This window comes from Dermacentor albipictus, unplaced genomic scaffold, assembly GCF_038994185.2.
Source record: "Dermacentor albipictus isolate Rhodes 1998 colony unplaced genomic scaffold, USDA_Dalb.pri_finalv2 scaffold_18, whole genome shotgun sequence".
Taxonomy (NCBI): Eukaryota; Metazoa; Arthropoda; class Arachnida; order Ixodida; family Ixodidae; genus Dermacentor; species Dermacentor albipictus.
Window position 1 is genome coordinate 3,695,252 of NW_027225572.1, and position 13,015 is coordinate 3,708,266.

Below are 13,015 nucleotides of genomic sequence, written 5' to 3' on the forward strand. Positions count from 1 at the left end.
GGCATATAGAAAGCAATGATTAGCCGTAAACTCCATGGTTATGATTTAGTAATGCCTGCCGTAACCTCTCCAAATATTTTTTTATTTTTGTTAGTTCTCTTCATCAGATGCCCCTGCGAGTAACTAACCTCAATAACCGTATTTCTGCGCAGGTTCTACAGGCTGATTGCCGATCATGACATTTCGTTCTCTCGTCAGGCTGTGGAACATTACTTTTCTCTTGTGTATACTAACCTTCAATCAGGCTCTTACACTTTCTTCGCTAAGGTCCTCAAACGTTTGTTGCAAATAGTCTGCAGCATTGCTGAGTATGCCAATGTCATCTATAAACCGTAAATTGGTGAGCTATTTACCGTTAACCCTCACTCCTAACCATTCCTAGCCAAACTGCTTCCATACCTTTAAGTATTCAGTGATAGCATTGTAAAGATTTTGCATTGGTCATACGAGGTTGTTTGCAGATATCAGGCTACGCAAAGTCGGCGCGTTAGTGTCTTCCGTTCGAAATCAACATTCGTGGGAAACTTCAATTTTGACCGCTGTTCGCAGTCAGTGCCCTGCTGCCTAGATGCCCGGATCTAATCATTCCACTACAGTTAAAGCGCACGGAGCACACGTTTCATGCATAGCCAATATCAAAGCGTAAACTGCCAATGTTCATGTATGATATACTGTAAGCTTGTTCACTTACTCCCTTAAAATTAGGGTGTAAATTAGTAAGACTGGGGTGCTCCAAGGGTGTTCTATTTATTAAACACCCCTTTCTGTAAAGAAGGGTGTTGCAAGGGTGTTTACAAGGGTGAAAAGATAAATACACCCGCTATACACCCAGAACGCTGTGAAAATTTTAAGAGTGTTGGCATGGTCTTTCAAGGCGTAAGTGCTAGTTTCTGGAGCGGAACATAAAGCGTCGACAAGTGCTTTCCGGTCTAAGCATTGTCGACACCATGCGGTGGCGGTGCTTTTGTGGAATCTGTGCTGCCAAGTGATTCGCGCCCGCAGGACAAGCGATGCCAAGTGTACTCGAGGACCTTTTGCCGATGTCCACGTTGAAGTGGTCGGAAACAGGAAGGTTTACTGTGCCTCGAATACAAACACCCAGACCCACTATGGGTGTCCATGGCTACCTAAACATAGACAAGACGGACAGCGGGCAATTCCGCACATACTTTCGTTTCCAACAAACATCATGTGCGAATGCTGCAGAGTGCACTACTGCTGCCGGAAGTTGTGTCGGCACCGAGGTGCGTTACAATTCCAGAAAATGAGAGTATTCGCCTAACTCTGCGGCGTCTCGCATATAAGAACAGGGTGCGGGAACTGGAGCCGGACGACGCTGACGACTCGGTGATTTCGTCAGTGACAACTGTGGTACTTTGAGAGTACTTTTCGCTACCTTCTGCAATACGTAAATAACCAATATAAGTGAAGCTTTCTGTGTTGTTTACCGTCATTCACGATATTTGGCGGTGATATTGATGCCTTACGACAGTCGTGTTGAGATGCTAAATGTCACCTTGGGTGCACAACTTGTGTTTGTCTACGTGGTACACCGAACACACTGCAAGACCATGCGCTAGAGGCCCTGTGCGTCATTGTTTACACCATGGGAAAAAAGCACTGAGGGGCTCATCGCCTCGTGACTGAAGCATTGATTTGCTGGAGAGCCGCTTGCATGTTGTCGTCTTGACGCTGTGGTGCTTTGGTGTGCCTTTGGGTCGGCACGCCCTGTGTCAGTTGCCCACATGTGGAAACTATATTACGGCGTTTATTTCTCAGAAATATCAGTAATGTGCCGCATCACACCTTGCATTGAAATTCGTGCAGTTTGTCTGCAACTGTTGCCATATTGGCTAGTAACATTTCACTTATAGAAGCGATGCCAAACGAAGCATGCTTTCTGACGGCACCTTTCTTTTCACCGGGGAGTTTCCCATGTATACAAGCTGCCGCGAGCGAAGAGCGGTTATCATTCACCCATTTCATCAAGGCGCTCGCTTTATGCATTCTCTAGTCGATATCCTCTTTCTAACATACTATGAACCCTCTGGGCTATTGCATATGAGTACAAAAGTCCCCGGCGGGTTCTGCAATACTTTTGCGGGGGAGTAGCGCGTGATTACAGTCGTCGAGAGGGCACTGTGTCGATGGTCAGGAAGTTCCAGAGGACATTGTTACAACTACCCGAGAGCTCCAGAAGGCACTTTGGCAACACCCACGACGTTCTCGCTGGAAAGTGCTCACAGACGCATCTCCCGCCGTCCCTATCATTTACATTATACACGTTCTCAACCTCACCCCGACATGACGTGTGAGACGACGATGGCGGCAGCCGCAGCTCGCTGCTTTCAGTTACCAACCACGTACCATATGCACGACTAGCAATATTAAGGCTAGTCTTTTAAGCAACAAGAGTGTTGAGTAACATTCCACCTTCACTAATAATAAATACATTAACAAAGTCCAAAAATCAGATTGCCTATTCACTGTGCACAAATCCAGTAAACCATGATAATTTCCTTGAGCAATCGTAATGGCTGTATTTATACTCCATTAAGACCGCAACTGGCCAGAACAGAGCTGTCAGATGGGGTGGAACATAATGTATTTACGTGTTACTGTGGGCGACATGAGCAGCAGCACTTTTACATCCAAAACAAATATTCTATGGTGAGCAACGTAATCCATATCAGTGGGGCAACTTCATTCTTTTGTCTTAAGCAACGACAAGCTAATTCAATCAATCAATCAATCAATCAATCAATCAATCAATCAATCAATCAATCAATCAATCAATCAATCAATCATTTTATTTGTGTGGGGTATAGCTATGTTTTTTTTATGTAAACAGAAGAAATAAAGTGACATTGCTAAAGCTTGAAAAAAAATTTTTTTTTTGCTTTTGGTTGATTTTGTATAACAATATTCGGTCCGGCTATGTAGTAAATTTATGTCAAATATTCGGCTTGCGGGCGAGCTCAAAGCGGCTGAAGTTAGCAAAAAATGCCATTCAGCAGCGTAGCTATTTGGGCTTGTTGGCGCATGATTTGAATAGCGTTGAATAGCACGCAGAGGACGGGACAGTAAAAATCCGGCACACACGAACAGTACGAGCGTTAACTTCCAACAATTAGTTGCACGTTAAAGAACCCCAGCTGGTCGAAATTCCGGAGTCCTCCACCACGGCCTGCCTAATAATCGGAAAGTGGTTTTGGCACTTAAAAACCCATAATTCTTTTAAAAAACTACCAACAATTTTTACTTTTCACCTACATCACTTTTATACGCCCGAAGAAGGACCTATCGCTTCTACAACCGGTATCAGCGTCTCAGAAGCGCTAGCTCTTTATCGCGGAGAAAAATAGAAGGTGGGCTCACCAATGTGTGGCCTGGTCTGTTTATCTTTTCAGCTTCAATGATTTCTCGAGTGCATTTGCTCCTTCCCATGACAAGAGTATTCCCTCTGCTCTTTGCAGCATCAAACATCTACATTTCGTCACACGTGCCTGGGCTCCGTCGGACTACGTTGCGCAATTACTCCCGCCTGGACACAGCGGATTTCCTGCGGTACCTGGGCCGCAATCGGCAACCAATCGGCGCCCCACAGCTGTCTTCTGCGAGCTTAAAAACAGTGACACTCCTGGATCTGCAAGTTTGGCAGCGGTGCGCGAACGGAAAGCACGTCGCTAATTCCCTCTGCTCTTTGCAGGTGAGCGATTTGAACCGCCTTTTATTGAGTGCATAGTTTATTGCGCACTGCTGACAAACTTGAACATTTGCGTATTTGCTTTCCTGCTGTTCTTGTGCCATGTCGAAAGAAAAAGAAATTATGAAGGCTTTAGAAGATTTCAAACGCGAGATGAGGGCTGAGCTGCGTTCCGTCAAGGAAAACCTGAAGTTCTGTAACGACACTTGTGACGAGACGAAAGCTATCAGCTCTGATATCAAGGCGCTAAGAAAGGTGATTAGTGATCTTGTAAGCTGTAATGAAAATCTTCAATCTGAAGATAAACGCTTCGCTCAAATAGTGGAGGAACTTGAACCATACAGCCGCCTAAACAACCTAGAAATCAAAGGTGCGGAGTCAGATATTGAACCCAGAGAAGTAATTGAGAAACTTGGCGAGGCCATCAATGAACAAGTTTCTATCGCTGACTTAGACACGTGTCGCAGAATTCCCACCAGTAGTAAAGGCGAAACCACCATTTTGGTCCGCTTTGTCCGCCGAGATAAGCGCCATGCATTTCTTTCTAAGGCTAGAAAGCATGCGCTATCTTACAAGGACCTTGGACTCACTGATAGTGGACGCATCTATGTAAATGAACACTTGACTTACGGCAACAAACAACTGCTAGGAGCAACCATTTCCCGTAAGAAAGAAGTAGGTTGGAAATTTGTTCGGACGAACGGAAGGAAAATGTTTGCACGCAGGTATGAAACATGATACAATAGAAATTTGTGCACGACCCGACTTGAGTAAAATGACCGATTAGGCATCCACATCTTTGTCAGCTGGTGACTAGCCAGTCGTTGTCAATGATTGCCCGCCCCACTGTATTCATTGTGATGCTTCTTGCCTTAACAACAAGTTTACTCCTCTCACAGAAATGCTCTCTGCTATGCATATTAATGTCCGCAGTATGAAGAACAAACGTGACGGTTTAGATATGTTTTTTGGGTCAATAAACTGACCGTTTGATGTGCTTTTGTTTACCGAAACATGGCTTACAACACATGATGATCATCTTTCATTCAAAAATTACCTGTGTCATGGCCTCCTTCGTTCGAATATGAGAGCTGGTGGTCTTGCCCTGTATTTAAAGAGTTGTTATCCGCAGTGTGTGTTAGACGAAATTTCTGTAACAAACTCCAATGTTGAGTGTTTAGCCGTATCACTGTCCAGTGTCATTTTAACTGTTGTATACAGACCTCCTGCAGGGAACAAACAACCTTTTTTTCAAATTTCTCGAAAGCTTACTCTTGAACCTCGCCAATTCCCGGTTGCCTTTCGTAATAATGTTTGATATTAACATTAACCTCATGCACGATGATCACAGTACGCGCGAATTTAATAGCCTTATAGCATCTTGTGGATGTTTAAACACTATAAACATGCCTACTAGAATTAGCGTTGCCACAGCTTTCCTGCTGAATGTTTGTGTCACAAATATGGTGTCTCCAGAAACGGAGTCTGGCCTGTTATCTTCTGAAATCAGTAACCACACCTAGATTTTTTGTTTTCTTCGTCTCAAACGCATTAAGTCAGTATCCGAAAATGCCTCCAGGCTAAATATGGTCATTTCCGATGAAAATCTCCCCAAATTTAGGACTCTTATTCAGAATATGTGTTGGGAGGACGTATACAGCATATCTGAAGTCAACGCGGCATATACTGCTTTTCTTGCCAAGTTTATGGAATGTTATAATGCTGCGTTTCAAGGTAAAACACAACTTCCGTAAATCTAGAAAGCCGTGGGTTGATAAAGTGTTATATAACAGAATACGTATTAAAAATAAAATGTATCGTGACTTTGTACGTACTCGCGATGCAGCCCTTTTTAGAGAGTTCAAAAATTTAGGAATAAACTAAATAAAGACCTCAAGTCTGGAAAATCAGCTTACTATACAAAACGGTTCGCCAGAATTTATTATGACCGCAAGAAAGTTCGGAGTGAGATAAACGAACTATGAAACAAACACAAGCGCAGCAACCACTCAAAAATCGCTGCATCCAATTCCCAAGCTAGCGGAACTCAATTAGCTAACACCATGAACCACTTCTTCATTGAAGTTGGCAAGCCTGCATTAGTTCAGCTCTCTCTAACGCTCCCGTATACAACCTCATTATCACTTTACCTAACTCTATTTCGTTGTTGCCTGTGATCCCACAAGAAGTAGCTACCTACATTGGGAAAATAAAAAAGAATGTCTCAGCAGGCCATGACGATATGAAAGCGATACCATTGAAGTATGTGTCTGCAATAATATGCGAGCTTTTAGCTTATATTATAACTCTGATGTTCACAAGTGGTACCTTCTCAGATGAACTGACGATTGCTCGTGTTTGTCCTATGTATAAAGGAAGAAATAGGAATCAAATCGCGAACTATCGTCCCATCTCTGTCTTATCAGTGTTATCGAAGGTATTCGAAGGAGTCATTAATAGTAGAGTAGAATAGTTCTTTAGCGCTCATAACATTATTAACCCCTCTCAGTATGGCTTTTGCAAAAATAAATCGTCTGAGTAAGCTTTACTCGCCATTAAAGAAAAGATAATTGACAACATTGAACCCAGAGCATACACTCTCGGTCTGTTCTTAGACCTCCGGAAAGCTTTTGACTGCGTACATCACGAAATTCATGTGAGTCAACTGAACAGTTACGGGATACGCGGAATAGCACTGAACCTGCCGAAATGTTACCTAAATAACAGAATACAATATGTTAAATGAAATAAGTTTTGTTTCGAACCGTTTCCGCATTACCCAAGAGGTTCCACGGAGATCTATATTAGGTCCACATTTGTTTTTTATTGTATATAAACGACATCTGTAACATACCTGATTCTCCAGATTTTGTTATGTACGCTGACGATACAAATATTTTTTTTTCACATCACGTACTCTGGCAGAATTAGAAACTATCGTGAACGCTTATTTAGTAAAATTATACACTTGGATGCAGGCGAATAAGTTTAGTTTAAGCTTGTCAAAAACCAGGTACATAATTTTCAGACCTATTAATGCCTCTGTTCATTACACGCTTAACCTAATATACGCCAACACAAAACTGCAACAGGCAACAACTCAGAAATTTATTGGTGTCTGGTTTAATGAACATTTATCACGGAACACGCCTATTTCAAAACTCCTTACGGGCCTTAGTAAAACTGTTGGTTGTCTTTACCGGATCAGCGATTTCTTTCCCGTTTCCCTACAAGTGTCCATATACTATGTATTATTTTTTTTCGAAATTGTCCTATTGTGCACTGGTCTGGGGCACTACAACAATAAGTATTTCTCAGAAGTTATTGCTTTTGCAAAAGAAGGCATTGTTAGAAGGCATTGTTGGCTATTTAGGGTTACCATGGTAGGCCGGAAAACCTACCAACATTGCCACTCTATCATAAGCATTATTTACTTAAAGCAAACCATGTTTACATATTTCGCCTGTTACATCCATCGTAATCGTTTGTATTGCATTGCTGCAAACCGCCCTCCTACTAAATACCCCCTTCGGCAACGCTGAAACTTGGTCCCTAAAACGAGAACAAATTATGGCAAACTAAAACTCGATTACCAGATTCCAGCCGTTCTCAATAACCCATCTTTAAGTGTCATGTTTGATCTCCCTAAGAACAAATTTAAAGAAGACATCAAAAAGTTACTAATCAGCGCTGACTCAATATAATTTGTTTTTTACTTACCCTTACGAAAATGGGTGTTGAATTTCCATTGTCGATTAGTTGTACTATAATTGAGTCAAGTCAAAGTACATGGAATTTCAACACCAGTTGACTCACCACAACGAGAGTTCAACGGAATTTCCGTTGTGCACTGCCAATGATTTTTCCGTTGAATGCTTTCCAATTGATTTCCAATTGACCGGTACCATATGGTCGCTTTCAATCGTGATCTTGCTCCATTAGGATCAATAATACGCGCATCGCGTTCGAGCCTCTTTATCGCGATCATAGGCTGACTACCATTTGTTTGATAGTGTCTCGATGCTTAGCCAAAGGTTAGTGTGGATCCAAGCACTATAAGTAGGATTGAATTTTTTTAGGACAATTGTTTACATACTGAAGACTACTGAAATCATAAATATAGAAATCAGAAAACAGAAAAAAAAAACAGAAAACTGAGAGAATGAAGGAATAGCATAATAGAGCGAATAATAATGAGGAGCAAGAATATGTCGAGAACAGTGTCATACAATCAGCTGATGATAACGGCCCTATTCACAATGACAAACGAAATATTTTCCTTTAAAAAATGTTTTATGTTGAAATTTTTACAGCACATTAGACAAATTTGACAAGTCCCTTGGACCTGGAACACCTGAAACTCCATGAGGATCACTTAATTGGACAGTGTTATCAGCTGTCACTGTCAATTGCAATCAAGAAATTTGATTCATATCAGGCTTGATTGCAATCGAAAGTGGCTCTGTGACACCAGGTATTAGATGGAATGACGAAAGCCAGGCGTTCTTCAGCTTGTGGCTGTTTGGGTTTGTTGTTCCACATGTTGACAAACTGAGCAGAGAAAACACAGACAGAAAGAATGATACGAATGCTTGTTTGTCATCTAGTTTCTTTTGTCTGTCCATGTTTTTCTGCTCTACATTTTCTCAACAGGCATCCATGTTTTCTTAATATTCCAGAGGTGTAAATTAGGATAGAGTACAGGCACACTACAACAAGGCAACAGCAACTATCTGCAAATTACTGACAACCATCGTGATTGTTGCCCGAGGATCAGCTAGGTCACACTCGTTACAGTATGAGTATGCATCCTATCCTAAAGGGAGTCAGGATAGCCGTCTGCTACAATATGAAAGAAAATGCACCTCTCACTCTATTGCACTGCTTGTTTCTTATTAAATGCAAGTGTCTATATGCAGATTTACAAGCACCCTGCTTGTATTGATACAAGTGCAATGCTGTTTAATGATGTTTGTTAGCATGCTGCAAGTGTACATTTGAATTACCCTAGCTATTTCACTAAGTGATTGTCGAATAAGAAACGTGTTTTTGTCCTCATAGGAAAAAGCTCATTTGAAATATGTCACACTGTTTGGACTTATAATATATTCCCCAATAGACCTATATTTTGCAAGTTAGATCTAGCATGCAAATGATGACTGCTGTTGGCCACACAGTGTTGCTGCACCAATTTTCAGATTTGCAGACGTGGATAAGCAAATGAAGAGAAAATGAAGCGCATGTTCTGTGCCACCCCATGATTCCAACGTATTGCTTGTGATAATATGAAGGGCCACTCGTGAACCTGTGTGCTACTCCCCCAAGCAGCGATTACTCAAGGAACCAGACATATAATGCTCTTTATTATTTACAGGCATCGCAAAAGTGTACAAAAGCATACTATACATGAAAAAAATCTGTATATATCACTTTTGCTCACAGCACACATCATAACAAAGCATAAAAATGTGGCACAACATCACGTAATAACTTAACAAAAGCAAGCATGGTTAAATAGGATGTGCTTAATTCAAAAGAGTCCATAGAGCTTTCCAACAAAACTGAACTCTGTTGCAAGGTAATGTAACATTTTCTATGGTGTTGGAAAATCAAAATGCAGCTGCAGTATTCATTTTGTAACAAGCGATGAAAGTGACTGTAAGGTCTTGTGAGCAACTTCCAGACAGCGAATAGCTAAAGCAAGTCTAAAGCCCTTTGATGGCATCTCATATTACTCATCTTTTATTATGTAGTTTAAGGAAAATGTTACTTCACCATGCCATTTGGACAACTATCACTCACTTATCTCAAACAAAATATTACGCAAACATCTAATTTTGCCAGCTACAGTTGGCAATCTGAAATTGTGGATATCTGATGCCATTGACTTAGCGTCTAAGTGTACCATTCATAAATTCAAATGGAAAAAGAGGGTGACTCCACAAAGGACCCCAGTTTACGGCACTGTCGACAACATGCAAAAGAGGAGAGCATTATATGTCACGTACTTGATACCGTACAATTCCTGGTACTCAAGAAGAAACTTCTTCATCTTTCTCCTAACTGTAGCAAGCTCCTGAATGCAGATGCAAGGGTCAAGAAGGTAATGCATGATCACAAAAAATTTCAACTAATGGTTGTACTGTCTTTCTAGAATGCGTCCTATTAATGTGACTGGGAAACAAAACAGCAGCCAATTCCTCCAACCGGCAGCTTTCCACTCCTTTATGTCCTTTAAAGACCTTGGCAGCCTCGTGAGCTCCCATATGGGGGTGAGGCTCAGAAGACATTTGTCTGCATCAGGAAGATGTCAGCATAGATGAAATCGGTGGCACTGTCTAGACTTCAGCCACATAAACATTGTTGCCCGAACAAAACCAGAACAAACGGCATGCACGTAGTGTACTACAAAGGCCTCACTAAATGAAAAAAAAATGAAAGAAGTGTCAGCACACTTGCTACTTTGATGCCACAACTAGGGGCCTGCACGGCCTTTTGTGCATGGTACAAAAATGGCTCGTGTTCTGAGCTTGTTTGCAGAAGCACTTGGCAGACACACGCGACAAAACCCATTTCCTTTTGAAACAACCTGCCCAGAGTCCTCACACGATGCACAACCATAAGCACTCTTGAATTGTGTCATACTAGTTAGTTCACATTTGGAAACGCTGTCTACTGTACGGGGACCAGGAAATGTCTTTGACGTGTGCGATACACCCCTGCTGTCCCTCCAAACAACTCCAGTGGATGATATTTCATTCATTGTTTTCACAAACTGTATCAAAAAAGAGTTCATTGATAGCTTCCCTGTGCCAAACCACAGCCCAGACAACAAAAGAGTCTGTGCACACTCTTTGCATGGCAGTTCACTAATCATCAAAAGAAGAGACCACATGCTCGCATCAGAACTTTCGAAAAGGGGCACACCGTCAGTATTCAATGTCAATGTAATGTCATTCGAAGTCACAGGCAACTTGTACTCATATCTTTTTGTGATGTCACACACATCAAAGGAAGTGCCTGTTCTACTGTATTGCAGCTTTCCTGATTGTAACACATCTGGAATTTGGCCCTTCAGATCCATTACAAGAAAAAATGATGAGCTTTTCAGTAAGCTGCCACTCGCATAGTTCACATTGCACTGACTGCCAACCACATCATTTCCTGGTAATTCTGGTAGTTCACCAATATACCCAGAGCACACACTACAGTATAAGTGCTTAGCATACTGCTTTTCGGATCCGGCAAAGTGTCAAAAAAGAAGTATACTTTGATGTTGAGTACGCGACACCTTCTGGCAAGTGAGCTCTGAGAAGCTGCAGTAAGCTATCGGTGGCTTCTTTTGAGCAGCCATGGCGCAAGCTGTGGGCCATGACCATTAAGAGGCTTTCGGCTTTCGTAAGCTTGGCTCCAGGAAACAGGTCTTCATCCTAAGCAGAGAGGAATGGTAGCAAACAACGGTGGTGTTAGAAAAAGTACAACATTACAATCATACACTTGTAGATGCCTGTTTTGTTACCTGCACAGTAAATTGGACAGAAAGTCCTGCCATGACAAGGGCTTCATGAGTTATCTTGTGGCACTGAGTTTATACTGGCTAACATGTTACTTAACCTGGCAACCAACTTTAATGCACAATTTTAAGCTACCCCTTTTACTTTGTGAACCTGCCTCGACATAATGCAGATGCCAACTGTGCATGGTGAACACCAGATGGCCACCAAAGAAACCTCTTTAAAGCAGCCATGGTACATGCAGCACAGTGAGACTAAGCACTGTCTTGCCATGAAATGTGTGCTTCGGGACAGCAGATATTTTTAACATGTACTTTTGGAGTACTATTAAATAACGACAGATGTTCAAGGAAGATTTAAGGGCTTCATTTGCAAACAACCCCCAAAAAAGCAGGCTTTGGCCACAACACGACAAAATTACACATACACACACACACACACACACACACACACACACGCACACACGCACGCGCGCACACACACACACACACGCGCGCACACACACACACGCACGCGCGCACACACACACACACGCACGCACGCACGCGCGCGCACACACACACACACACACACACACACACGCACGCACGCATGTATATATGCTAGAACAGGCGCCAAGATAACGCCTGAACGTTAAAGGAAAACCCTAGGAAATTCCATCAGCGCATTACGTATTCTAAGGCTCTGCGATGCTCTGTTTCTGCCTCAGCTCCACTTAACCAGCACCGGTTTACTAATGCTTTACCATCAGTAAACACAGTTTACTGATGTAAACTGTGTTTACATCAGTAATATGAATTTAACAGCGTCGTTTTCTCCTTAATTGGGAGAAATAACTGCTGCGAGCAATGATCGCATCGGTACGCTCCCTACTTCATTCCATCACCTCAATATTTTCACTATATGACTCGGTCACTACGCTGCATAAGCTTCAGGAGATAACCTGCGGCAGGCGTTACAGTGGGGCAAAATAAGACGTCACAGCAACAAAATAATATCTGGAAATTACGCCTGACACCACAACGCTTACCAAGTCAACCTTCCAGCCCCTCGGAAAACGCTGCTCGCCGGGGTCAGGATACACGTCAGCGCAATCAGCGTCACATTCCGATTCGCTGCTCTCAGACGACGAGGTAGACAAGGTTTCATGCGTGCTTTCCAATGGATGACAGTCTTCAGTTGCAGCGTCAATTGAAGGGAATGGTGCGATGTGGCCTGCGTCAGCGTCTGCTTCGTTTTCGCAGAAACTCTGGTCACTTGCATCAGTAGAACCCAGTTCACTGTCCAACGCGGCAGACGAAGCACCGACTGATGAACGTTTTTGAACCTATTTTGAGCGTATGGGCACGTCGATGGACGGGTCCCATAAGTAATTTCCGAATTGTCTTCTCGGCGACATTATTCGTGAACGGCGCTGGGCCTTGCACGATTACTTTACGATAAAATATAGAGCGCAACACCCAAGTAAAACATAGCGAACAGCGAATGCGGAGTACAGCGGAGTAGTCATACAATCACGTAGTAGTGCACCCGCTGGCTAGAAAACCTAAAGCGTTGCCAGACGGTCAACTGCCTCGACGCTCAATGACTCAACAGTGAAACGTTAGATCAGCGTATCCACGAGGTAGGTCTGGAAAATGCATTTTATAGTATTAGGCAATAGTGTGTGGCTTACAGGGCCGCAAACATTTATTAAAGTTTTGTTTCAAGTTTTTGTTATGAGTTTCTTTAAAAATAATTTTAAGCCAAACACAGCCATATCTAAAAAGTGAGCAGGAAACACTGATACCATCTC

At 42.5% G+C, this 13,015-nt stretch overlaps 1 long non-coding RNA gene across 1 annotated transcript; it reads right to left on the reverse strand.

Moving 5' to 3' along the window:
- Positions 1-9,048: 9,048 nt before the first annotated feature.
- LOC139052083 (uncharacterized) lies at positions 9,049-12,788 on the reverse strand. Its single transcript, XR_011509686.1, has 2 exons — positions 12,251-12,788; positions 9,049-11,136 (listed from the first exon to the last, which is right to left on the reverse strand). It is a non-coding gene; the product is annotated as an uncharacterized lncRNA (long non-coding RNA).
- Positions 12,789-13,015: the final 227 nt, after the last annotated feature.